At 43.2% G+C, this 13,632-nt stretch overlaps 1 long non-coding RNA gene across 1 annotated transcript in view; it reads right to left on the reverse strand.

Annotated features, from left to right (window-relative positions):
- LOC140188611 (uncharacterized) overlaps window positions 1-7,892 on the reverse strand; it is a 66,141-nt gene extending 58,249 nt beyond the window's left edge. Inside the window, exon 1 of the long non-coding RNA XR_011883338.1 lies at window positions 7,601-7,892. This is a non-coding gene — a long non-coding RNA (uncharacterized lncRNA). The remainder of the gene's footprint in view (window positions 1-7,600) is intronic.
- Between the last annotated feature and the right edge of the window lie 5,740 nt (window positions 7,893-13,632).

Genomic DNA, 13,632 nt, shown 5'->3' on the forward strand with positions numbered 1-13,632 from the left:
CAGAGGAAACAACACACTGGACCACCGTTACACCACCATCAAGAGGGCTTACCTTGCTATTCCACGCCTTCACTTTGGAAAATATGATCGCCAGTCTGTACTACTACTTCCTGAGTATAGGCAGAGACTAAAGGTGCAGATCAGTAGTGAGGCCCAACAAGGTCAAGGGAAGCACAGGAGAGTTTACAGGACTGCTTTGAATCGATGGACTGGACTATGTTTAGAGATTCATCTTCATCTGGATGAGTATGCTGTGGTTGTTACTGACTTCATTATTACTAGTGTGGATGAGTGTGGCATACAAAAACTTGCTATATATTCCCAAACCAAATGCCATGGATCAACCAGGAGGTTCGTTATCCGCTGAGGGCTAGATCTATGGCATTTAAGTCTGGTGACCCAGGTCTGTACAAGAAAACCAGTTATGACTTGCAGGGAGCTATTTCAAGAGCGAAGAAACAATTCCAAGTGAGGTTGGAGGCCGCATCAGATGCACACCAACTCTGGCAGTGTTTGCGGGACATTACTTCCTACAAAGCAAAACCCAACAGCATGAATGGCAGCAATGCTTTACAACCAGATGACTTCAACACCTTTTATGCCCGCTTTGAAAGGGAGAATATAACTACAGCTGTGAAGATCCCTGCTGCACCCGGTGACCCTGTGATCTCTGTCTCGGAGGCTGATGTCAGGCTGTCTTTCAGGAGGGTGAACCCTCACAAGGCAGCAGACCCTGATAGAGTACCTAGTGAGGCTCTAAAATCTCGTGCCAACAAATTGGCAGGAGTATTCAAGGGCATTTCCAACCTCTCTCTGCTCTGGTTGGAAATTCCTACCTGCTTCAGAAAGACAACAATTACACCAGTGCCCAAGAAGAGTAGTGTGAGCCGCCTTAACAACTATCAGAGCGGTAGCACTCACATCTACGATGATGAAATGCTTTGAGAGGTTGGACATTACTAGAATCAGCTCCTGCCTCAACTAGGATCTGGACCCACTGCAATTTGCCTATCACCACAAAAGATCTACAGTGGACATGATCTCAATGGCTCTTCACACAACCTTAGGTCACCTAGACAATACAAACCCCTATGTCAAGATGCTGTTTATTGACTATAGCTCAGCATTTATCATCATTCTCACAGCCCTGATCAATAAGCTGCAGAACCTGGGCCTCTGTACCTCCCTCTAAAATTGGTTCCTTGACCTCCTAACCAAAAATCCACAATCTGTGAAGATTGGTAATAATATCTCCCCTTTGCTGACAATCAACATTGGCACACCTCGGGGGTGTGTGCTTAGCCCACTGCTCTACTCTTTCTATACCCATGACTGTGTGGCTTGGCATAGCTCAAATGCCATCCATAAATTTGCAGGTGACACAGCCATTGTTGGTAGAATCTCAGATGGTGTTGAGAGGGCGTACAGGAACAAGATATGCTGGTTAGTTGAGTGGTGTTGCTGCAACAAATTTGGACTCAACATCAGCGAGACTGAAGAGCTGATTGTGGACTTCAGGAAATGTAATTCAAGGGAACACAAACCAATCCTCATAGAGGGATCAAAAGTGGAGAAACCAAGCAATTTTATGTTCCTGGGTGTCAATATCTCTGATGGTCTAACCTGGTCCCAACATATCAATGCAGCTATAAAGAAGGCAAGACAGCAGCTATATTTCATTAGGAGTTTGAAAAGATTTGGTTTGTCACCTAAAACACTCAAGAGCTTCTATAGATGTTCTGTGGAGAGCATTCTGACAGGCTGCATAGCAGTCCGGTATGGTGGGTGTGGGGGTGCGGGGAGGAGATGCTGCACAGACCAAAAGAAGCTGTAGAAAGTTGTAAAATTTGTCAGCTCCATCTTGAGTACTAGACTCCGTAGTATCCAAGACATCTTCAAGGAGCAGTGCCTCAGAAAGTTGGTGTCCATTATTAAGGACCCCCATGACCCAGGATGTGCCCTCTTCTCATGGTTACCGTCAGGAAGGAGGTACAGAAGCCTGAAGGCACACACTCAGTGATTCAGGGACAGCTTCTTCCCCTTTGCCATCCAATTCCTAAATGGACATTGAACCTTTGAACACCACCTCACTTTTTAATATTATTTCTGTTTTGCACTATTTTTAATCTAACTAACTAAATATATATATACACACACACACATAAATATACTTACTGTATAATTAATTTACTTATTTATGTTTCTTTCTATATTATCATGTCTTGTACCGTACTGCTGCTGCTAAGTTAAAAAATTTCACGACACATGCCAGTGATAATTCCGATTCTGAGGATCCTTAATGATGGACATCACCTTCCGAAGCCACCAATCCTTGATGTCTTGGACACTATGGAGGCTGATACCCATGAAGGAGCTGATTAATTAGTTTTTGCAACTTTCTTTGATCTTGTGCAGTAACAAACCCCCCCCACCCCCGTACCAGACGTGATGCAGCCAGCCAGAATGCTCTGCACAGTACATTTGTAGAAGTTTAAGTGTTTTAGTTGACAAACTGAATATCCCCAAACTCTTAATGAAACATAGCTGCTGCCTTGCCTTCTTTATAGCTGCATCAATATGTTGTGTCTAGGTTAGGTCCTCAAAGACATTTACACTCAGGAACATGAAATTGCTCGCTCTCTCTACTTCTGATCCCTCTGTGAGGATTGGTTTGTGCTCCGTCGAATTATGCTTTCTGAAGTCCACAATCAGCTCTTTGGTTTTGCTGATGTTGAGTGAAATGACAAACCAAGGTAGAACATACAGGGTTAATGGTAAGGCACTGAGGAGTGCAGTGGAACAGAGGGATCTGGGAATACAGATACAAAATTCCCTAAAAGTGGCGTCACAGGTAGATAGGGTCGTAAAGAGAGCTTTTGGTACACTAGCCTTTATTAATCAAAGTATTGAGTATAAGAGCTGGAATGTTCTGATGAGGTTGTATAAGGCATTGGTGAGGCCGAATCTGGAGTATAGTGTTCAGTTTTGATCACCAAATTACAGGAAGGATATAAATAAGGTTGAAAGAGTGCAGAGAAGGTTTATAAGGATGTTGCCGGGACTTGAGAAACTGAGTTACAGAGAAAGATTGAATAGGTTAGGACTTTATTCCCTGAATCGTAGAAGAATGAGGGGAGATTTGATAGAGGTATATAAAATGGGTATAGATAGAGTGAATGCAAGCAGGCTTTTTCCACTGAGGCAAGGGGAGAAAAAAACCAGAGGACATGGGTTAAGGGTGAGGGGGGAAAAGTTTAAAGGGATCATTAGGTGGCGAGGCTTCTTCACACAGAGAGTGGTGGGAGTGTGGAATGAGCTGCCAGACGAGATGGTAAATGCGGGTTCTTTTTTAACACTTAAGAATAAATTGGACAGATACCTGGATGGGAGGTGTATGGAGGGACATGGTCCGTGTGCAGGTCAGTGGGACTAGGCAGAAAATGGTTCGGCACAGCCAAGAAGGGCCAAAAGGCCTGTTTCTGTGCTGTAGTTTTTCTGTGGTTTCTATGAAATGTTGTTGCTACGACACCACTCAACTAACTGGCATATCTCACTCCTGTACGCCCTTCATCACCACCTTCCAATCCTCCCCTAATACAGGGAGAAGCAATTGAGAATTGGAAAGTGGCAAATTGTATACTCTTATTCAAAAATGGTTATCTGAGACTATTGCAGGTTATTGCAATAGGTACTAGTATAGTTATTTATTATATTAGATCATTCACTAATTCATTACATTCTTTGTAGAAATTGTACTTCTTTGCAGCATTTGTCTACAGTCAGAATATAAATTCAGTGTAAAATACAGGTTTGAGTCTTGAAGTGTAATTAAGAACCATAGCTCTGGAAACAACAAGATGTATACAGCATTATAGTGAGTAATATTCCATAGAACATGAATAATGTGAATGCGAAGTTTCCCAGGTTTAGAATGCATTAACCGAAACCTGTGGTATTTGCATTTATTGAATGTGTTAAGGAAAGCTCTGATGACTACAAAGTTCCTGCCCAGGATAAAATACAAGGCTGCTGACTGTATGAAAATATTAAAAAAATGTAAACAAAACTGTAACCACACTCAACTTTTTTTTTCCTGAAAGGCACAAATGAAGTGAAAATCATCTGTATAATTTTGTGGCCATGAGGGAAAGAGTTGGACACTTTTGGCGGCTGCAAAAGGAATGGATCTAAAAGTAAAAATCCCATCAAGATCTGTAAAAACTCCAGTTCACAGCTTGAACTAAAATTGAATCATCAGATCCACAGACCAAAGTACTGAAGCCTGTTGACAAATTCATCGCAAGGCAGGGAAACAAACAAGTAAATGCAAATTCAAGTAAAATGGATGAGAGGCTCATGGGCAAACACACAGGGGGCTCTGCAAGATGGGAATATAGCCTTGAATGGGAGTGCCCAGCAGCACAGGTTCCAGATCAGCCAAAATACAAAAGATCATCTCTGAAAAGACCCACAGACAGCTAAATGAAGACAGGAATGACGCATGCAGCGGACCTCAAGGCAAGGAAGTAGGATTGGCACAGATAGACATCAGAACAAAAAGACTGTTGGCTGAAGTAAAGCATTGCCAGGGTCTGGACTGCCACATGAGCTCACGGTGCCTGCATACTTATTAAACTCCAGATTACATGACTCAAACTGTGAGAAAAAATGTGCAAATCAAAAGGAGGAAATGACAAAGGAGATGTAAAAGGATCAAACAATAAGAAACCAAATCAGAACATCCATACATGATAGATTCTCCAAACGTCCTCAGAAAATGTTGATGAAACAACTGGATGCTTTGAGGATTTTGAATCATTCCAATTTCTGAGTGAGAATAATGCCCCAGCTGAACTGCCAGCTGAGTTAAAAAGGACACTTGGAAAGGATCTTGGAGAGATTGACCCAAAGTGCACACAGTCTGAATTGTTTAATCTACCAGCTGGGTCAACTCCATCATTGTGAGAGCGCTGTTTAAGTATAAACAAAGACTCAGAAGTCTTGGATCAGGTCATCGAGAGGGACCCCCAACTAAGAACTCAGCATGGATACCTTAAAGGAAAATCCTGCCTGACAAACCTATTACAATTTTTTGAGGAAATTACAAGTAGGTTAGACAAAGGAGGTGCAGTGGATGTTGTATATTTGGGTTTTCAGAAGGCCTTTAACAAGGTGCCACACATGAGGCTACATAACAAGATAAGAGCTCATGGAATTACAGGAAAGTTACATACGTGGATAGAGCGTTGGCTGATTGGCAGGAAATAGAGAGTGGGAGTAAAGGGATCCTATTCTGGTTGGCTGCCGGTTACCAGTGGTGTTCCACAGGGTTCGTGTTGGGGCCACTTCTTTTTACATAGTACATCAACGATTTGGATTATGGAATAGATGGCTTTGTGGCTAAGTTTGCTGACGATACGAAGATAGGTGGAGGGGCCGGTAGTGCTGAGGAAACGGAGAGTCTGCAGAGAGACTTGGATAGATTGGAAGGATGGGCAGAGAAGTGGCGAATGAAATACAATGTTGGAATGTGTATGATTATGCACTTTGGCAGAAGAAATAAACGGGCAGACTATTATTTAAATTGGGAAAGAACTCAAAGTTCTGAGATGCAACAGGACTTGGGAGTCCTCATATAGGATACCCTTAAGGTTAACCTCCAGGTTGAGTCGGTGGTGAAGAAGGCGAATGCAATGTTGGCATTCATTTCTAGAGGAATAGAGTATAGGAACAGGGATGTGATGTTGGGGCTCTATAAGGTGCTGATGAGACCTCACTTGGAGTACTGTGGGCAGTTTTGGTCTCCTTATTTAAGAAAGGATGTGCTGACGTTGGAGAGGGTACAGAGAAGATTCACTAGAAAGATTCCGGGAATGAGAGGGTTAACATATGAGGAACGTTTGTCTGCTCTTGGACTGTATTCCTTGGAGTTTAGAAGAATGAGGGGAGACCTCATAGAAACATTTTGAATGTTGAAAGGCATGGACAGAGTGGATGTGGCAAAGTTGTTTCCCATGATGGGGGATCTAGTACGAGAGGGCATGATTTAAGGATTGAAGGGTGCCCATTCAGAATAGAAATGCGAACAAATTTTTTTAGTCAGAGGGTGGTGAATCTATGGAATTTGTTGCCACGGGCAGCGGTGGAGGCCAAGTCATTGGGTGTATTTAAGGCAGAGATTGATAGGTATCTGAGTAGCCAGGGCATCAAAGGTTATGGTGAGAAGGTGGGGGAGTGGGACTAAATGGGAGAATGGATCAGCTCATGATAAAATGGCAGAGCAGACTCGATGGGCTGAATGACCGACTTCTGCTCCTTTGTCGTATAGTCTTATGGTCTAAGTGTAGCTATGGAAGAAATCACACCAGAATTGACAAAGACAAAAGTTTCACAAAACTTTCTGCCGAAAATGATGCTGAGATATGATGGTAACTGAGATACATTTTGATGAGATATCTTCACTATCAACAACCCTTAACATGCCAATTAACTCACTCTAGTTCCAACATCTACCTTCTGGCTTTATTGTAAGTTGGGATGCGTGTCCACAGAAGGTGTTTGGAAGTTACACAGGATGAAAGGCACAGTAAGAACGGTAAAAGACAAGCAATTTATAGTGATGACAAAGCCCATGAGGTAATCCCCATGAGACAATAGAAAACCTCAGAAAGACCGTAGACCATAAGAGATAGGAATTGGGTCATGTGGTCCATCGAGTATGCTCCACAAAGAAACAAGGCCAGTTGTTCAGAATGTCACACACAGCAGAGAATCAAGCCAAGTGCAGAAAAAGGTCACAGCCAATACTGAGATAAAAGCACCACAGGACAAGCAAAAACCAAGAAACTGTCCAGGTTTAACCTTGACGTGAATTCCTTTACCCTTTATACCAGGGGTCCCCATCCTTTTTTGCACTGCAGACCGGTTTAATATTGACAATATTCTTGCGGACCGGCCAACCCCGGGGGGGGGGGGGGGGGGTAGGGTTGCCAACGGACAAGAGTAGCAATCAAATACGTTGTGTTTACCCAGAGAAAGACTACAATGACCATTAAGCCTTGCGCGGGCACCAGTGCGCATGCGTGACATGTGCAGCCGTGCACCAGCCGATTTTTTTTTTCTGCAAACCGTTTTTGGCGATTCTCTTCGCGGGGAGGGGTTAATCACGACCGGAATCTAGGTGATAAGTGGCTAATACACTCAATTTTGTTTCTAAAATGATTTATCTAACGAATTTAATATTAAACACACAGCGCATATTTCCTTGGATGAATATAGCGATACGTCAATTATCAGGGGAGGACGCGGAGCTGGAAGTAAGTGTTGAACGAACTTCCAGTAAAAGTGGTAGAGGCAGGTTCGATATTATCATTTAAAGAAAAATTGTACAGTTATATGTACAGGTTATGGGCTGGTGGGACTAGGTGAGAGTAGCGTTCGGCACAGACTAGAAGGGGCGAGATCGCCTGTTTCCGTGCTGTAATTGCTATATGGTTATATAAGTAAGTCAACAGCATCATAACATTTTAAGTAACGTTTGGATATTAAACACACAGCACATATTTTCCCCATATGAACATATAAAATCATTGCAACACACCAATATCGGTGAATCAGTGGGAGCCCTGGGCTTGTCTTCCTGTAACAACACGGTCCTATGGAGGGGTGATGGGAGGCAGCGATACTCGAAGGGTGTTCCTTATGTCCGGTCTGTTCCGCAGTTTAGTTTTCGTTGCATTCATTGCAGAGAACTTCGCTTCATAGAAAAATGTTGGAAATGAAAGCAATGTTTTCAGTGCTTTCGTGGCTATCTCAGGATATTTAGCCTTGACTTTGATCCAGAATGCCGGCAGAAATGTTATATCAAACATACTTTTCAGCCCGCCGTCATTTGCAAGCTCGAGGAGTTGATCTCCTTCCCGCCCTGACATGGATGACGCGCGGGTCATGACCTCGCGTAAATTCAAACTCAACAGTGGACGTGTCAGGGAATGAGGGAACGTGCAGCTGACTCCTATCGCCAAATCATATCGTTTCCTCGCGGCCCGGTACCGGTCCACGGTCCGGTGGTTGGGGACCGCTGCTTTATACATCAGAATGTATGACAAACATGAGAAAGTAAGAGACCACAATGAAAGCCAAGCAGAGGAGGTTTATAAACAGATAGCTGGAATGGGTGGATTGTCTGGGTAAACTAGGCTTGTATCTAGTTTAGGCACAGCTTGATGGAAGCATACAAAACCCTAAGAGGTCTTGACAGGTTAAGACCATAAGACATAGGAGTAATAGTAGGCTATTCGGCCCATCGAGTCTGTTCCACCAATCCAACATGACTGATTTATTTATTTATTTTATTTAGCGATACAGTGCAGAGTAGACCCTTCTGGCCCTTTGAACCACACCATCCCAGCAACCCCCGCCAAACCTGATTAATCTTAACCTAGTCACAGGACAATTTACAATGACCAATTAACCTACCTGGTACGCCTTTAGACTGGGAGGAAACCCACACATTCTACAGAGGTGACGTACTGTCATTTCAGAATGGCACCAGAGCTAAACTCCAATCTCCGGAACGCCCTGAGCTGTAAGTGTTGCACTAACCGCTACGCTGTTGTGGCTCCCTCTCAATCCCATTCTCCTGCCCTCTCCCCTGACAATTCAAGAACCTATCAACCTCCACTGTAAACAGACAATGAGTTGGCCCCCACAGCTGTCTGTAGCAATAAATTCCACAGATTCAACACCCTCTGACTAAAGAAATTCCTCCTTATCTCTGATCTAAATGACATCCCTCTACTCTGAGGCTGTTCCCTCTGGTCCTAAACTTTCCTTCAATAGCAAATATCCACTACAGATCCACTCTAGCTAGGCCTTTCAGTATTTGATAGGTTTCAATGAGATCCCTCCTCACTTTTCTAAATCCCAGCAAGTATGGGCCCAGAACCATCAAATACTCCTCATACATTAACCTTTCCATTCCTGGAATCATTCTCATGAAGCTCCACTGACCCATCTCCAATGCCAGCACATCTTTTCTTAGATAAGAGGCCCAAAACTGCTCACAATACTCCAAGTGAGGTCTGACCAATGCCTTAAAAAGCCTCAGCATTACATCCTTGCTTTTACATTCTAGTTCTCTTGAAATGGATGGTAACATTGCATTTACCTTCCTTACCACTGACTCAACCTGCAAGTTAACCTTTAGGGAATACTACACAAAGACTCCCAAATCCCTTTGCACCTCTGATTTTTGAATTTTTGCCACATTTAGAAATAAATCTACACCTTTTCCTTCTGCCAAAGTGCGTGGCCATACATTTTCCTATACTATATTCCATCTGCCACTCCTTCTGCAGATTCCCTGCCTCCTTAACACTACCAGCCCCTCCACCCATCTTTCTATCTCCATATACTTGGCCACAAAGCCATTAATTCCATCATCCAAATTATTAACATATAATGTGAAAAGCAGCAGCTCAAACCAACCCCTGCAGAACATCACTAGTCACTGGCAGTCAACCAAGAGACCCCTTTATTCCCACCCTTTGCCTCCTGTCGGTCAGACGCACTTCTATCCATGTTAGTATCTTTCCTGTAACGCTGTGGGCTCTTATCTTGTTAAGCAGCCTTATGTGTGGCAGCATGTCAAAGGCCTTCTAAAAATTCTAAGTAAGTAGCATCCACTAACTGTCCTTTATCTATCCTGATTGTTATTTCTTCAAAAAATTCCTCCAAGTTTGTCAGGCAAGACTTTCCCTTCAGGAAACCATGTTGTTTTTGGCCTATTTTATCATGTGCCTCCAAGTACCCTGAAACCTCATCCTTAATAATGAACTCCAACATCTTCCCAACCACTGAAACCAGATTAATTGGCCTATAATTTCCTTTTTTTCTGCCTTCCTCCCATCTTAGAGTGAAGTGACATTTACAATTTTCCAGTCTTCCATAATCTAGTGATTCTAGAAAGATCATTACTAATGCCTCCACAATCTCTTTAGCTACTTCTTTCAGAACCCTAGGGTGTAGTCCATTTGGTTCTGGCAACTTATCTAGCTTCAAATTTTTTAGCTTCCCAAACTCTTTCTCCTTAGGTAAACAACTACACTAACTTCTGCTCCCTGACACCTGAATTTCTGGCATATTGCTAGTATCTTCCACAGTGAAGACTGATACAAAATACTTATTAAGTTCGTCCACCATTTTTTGTCCCCCATTATTACCTCTCCAGCATCATTTTCCAATGGTCCAATATCTACTCTCACTTCATTTTTACTCTTTATACAGTATATCTGAAAAAACTTTTTATATCCTCTTTTATATTATTGGCTAGCTTTTCATGTTTTATCATTTCTCTCCTTATGACTTTTTAGATATTTTTGTTTGAATGGAGTGAGCATTTTTGCTCCTGTAGATGAATCTGATACGAGAGGGTCATTCTTTAAAAGTAAACTGGTGCCCATTTAAGACAGAGATGAGGTGACGTTTTGGTCTCTTGGAGGTCACGTATCTTTGGAAATCTCTTCCTCAACAAATGGTAGAAGCAGAGTCAATGAATATTTTTAATGAAGGTGCAGATAGTTTGTTGATAAGCAAGGAGGTGGTAGACAGAAATTTGGGGATAAGGTTATAAGATCAACTATGACCTTACTAATTGTTGGAGCAACTTTAACATTCTAAAGAAATCATATCCCACTCCTATATGTTTTTATGCCAAATACAAATGGCCACAATCCTATGAAATCAGTTTTAACAAGCTTGAGAAGTGGTTACTTCTAAATAAAAGCCTAACATTGAACGATAGAGAGTTACCATTTTACCATCAGATGTGCCTATTAAAGATCTGGACTCTCATCACCCACTTTTTTCCAAATCACCATGGTGTGCATCATCTACAAGTTGCACTGCACCAACTGGTCAAAGATACGTCAGTACAACCTTCTAAATCCACACCCCGGACACAAATCAGTCAGGCACACGAGGATCACCAAATCACTCTACCAGACACTATACAATCCTGCCCTGGACGTAAAGAACCCCCAGTGCAGGTTCAGAATCCTGCAACTCACGACCTAGACCTGCTGCTGAGAACACTTTCATCACAGGGACTGCTACCTTCAAGGGAGAATCTGAATCAGATTTATTTTCACTGACATAAGTTGTGAAGCTTGTTGCTTCACAGCAGAAATACAGCGCAATAAGTAAATAGTACAAAAATGGACTAGTGATGTGATGTACCGAGAGCATTCTTAAATCTGATGGCAGAGGGCAAGGAGCCCTAAAACATTGGGTGTGTGTCTTCAGGCTTCTGCACCTCCTCCCTGATGGGGTGTATAGGGTGTCAGGGAGGGGAAGCACCTCTGGTGGGGGAACATGTCACGTCCTTTTCAAGGAGGTTAGTCCACCTTTGGTCCCCACCTGGCACTCAGTTCTCACCTGTGGCTCCCCATAGTTGTTTGCATGTGACAGTGGCCACACCCCAGGCAACAGCCTTGTCAAGCCGGTTAAACCAGGTGAGGGTAGCAGACGGCTCTCAAACCCTCAGTAAGATAGGGAGTTGTCTATCCCAGCATGTGAAGACAGGCTCTGGCGGATTGAGCAGACGAGACCAATGGAAGGTCCAACGGTCAAGAAGGCAGTCTCTGCAAGCGCCGTGGAATGTGTAGAGCACGACAAGACACAGAAGGTGGCCTGGTCCAGATGGGAATTGGGAAGAGAGAGTGAGGCTGACGCTGCACAACTCTCCCTCACTTAAATACACATCACGCGCTAGTCTCGACACATCATAATGGTGTCGAGGTCCTCATCAACGTCGACAATGGACGAACACCTCCTCCCTGATGGTAATAATGAGGAGAGGGATCATTAAACTGGTAAGGGCCCTTAATGATGGAGGCACTGCCTTTTAAAGATGTCCACAGTGGTGATGAAGGTCATGCAAATGATGGAGCTGAGTCTACAACCCTCAGCAGCCTCTTTAAATCCTGCTCATTGGAGCTCACATACCGGGTGGTGATACAATCAGTCAGAATGTTCTCTACCATACATCTGCAGAAATTTGCTAGTCTTTGGTGACACACCAAATCTCGTCTAACATCTAATGGAGTAAAACAGCTGTCATGCCTTCTTTGTGATGCATCAAAGTGTTGAGCCCGGGATAGATCCTCAGCGATGCTGGCACCCAGGAATCTGAATCTTTTTCACCACTGACCCCTTAGTGAGGATTAATGAGTGTTCTCGGAACATCCCTTTCCGAAAGTCCAGAAAAAATTCCTTGATCTTGCTGACATTGACTGCAAGGTTATTGTTGCAAATCCACTCAACCAGCCAATCTACCTCAACCTTGTGTACCTCCTTGTCACCAACACCAGTGATTTTGTAGATGGTGCTTGAGCCATGGCCAAGCCAAAAACTCATGAAGGTAGAGAGAGTAGAGCAGTAGGCTAAGCACGCATTCTTGAGGTGTGCGCTTGTTGATTATCAGTGAGAAGATATTACCGATCCACACTAACTGTGGTCTCCCAACAAGGAAGTCAAGGATCCAGTTGCAGAGAGAGTACAGAGGCCCTGGATTTGAAGTTTATTGATTAGTACTGAGGGGATGTTGGTGTTGAATCCTGAGTTGTAATTGATAAAAGGCAGGCTGATTACTGTTTTCGAGATGCTCCAAAGCCATGTGAAGAGCCAATGAGATAGTGTCCATCGTAGACCTGTTGTGGTGGTAGGCAAATTGCAGGCAGGCCCAGGTGCTTGTTCAGGCAGGAGTAAATTCCAACCATGACCAAACTCTCCAAGCACTTCATCACAATAGCTCACCACCAACTTCTCAATAGCAAACAAAGATAGGTCATAAAACCTGACCATGTCACGCCAGTACATCACATGAATGTTTAAATTTATATATACATAATGCAACTAATGCAGTCTCAGTAGAACAACCATTGAAAGGCAACCTCACTCTACTGCTCTGCAAATCCTCCTTTTATGTTTTATCCATTTTTATCTCCATAGTTGCTATTGGTTCTTCTTCCACCAACTTCTCATGCAGTGAATTCCAGACAACAATTAAAAGCAGAATACTTAAAAGAGAAAGAGAATACTTATAGAGAAAGCCGGCATGGGAGTGCAGCGCTTAGCTTAATGTCATTACAGCACTAGCGACCGGGGTTCGATTCCCGGCACTGTCCATAAGGAGTTGGTATGTACTCCCCATGACCTCACATATTCCAAAGACATAGGTTAATTAGTCATGGGGCAGCATGGGCTCATTGGGCCAGAAGGACCTGTTCCCATGCTGTATCTTGAAATAAATAAAAATGAGAAGGTGGACCGAGCAGCTTTAAGTAATTCACAATGAAGCTGGATCACCAAAGAGGGAGGTTTAAAATAAAACAATGGAAATAAGCAACACTGGAGGAGACGTTCATTTTTAAGCTTGGTGCAAGACTTCCAAAGGTCCCTTACCACCCTCTTCATAACTCTGAGAAACTGAAGAGGTATTTAATCATTCACTTTAAAGTGCGCCACTGGCAGCAGTAGAGAGGCTTGCAAACATTGGGGAAAGAGGACCTGTACAAGAAAATTAGCGGCAATGCTGCTATAAACCAAATAAAACCAAATGATATACAATGC

The sequence above is a fragment of the Mobula birostris genome, chromosome 27 (assembly GCF_030028105.1).
Source record: "Mobula birostris isolate sMobBir1 chromosome 27, sMobBir1.hap1, whole genome shotgun sequence".
Lineage (NCBI taxonomy): Eukaryota > Metazoa > Chordata > Chondrichthyes > Myliobatiformes > Myliobatidae > Mobula > Mobula birostris.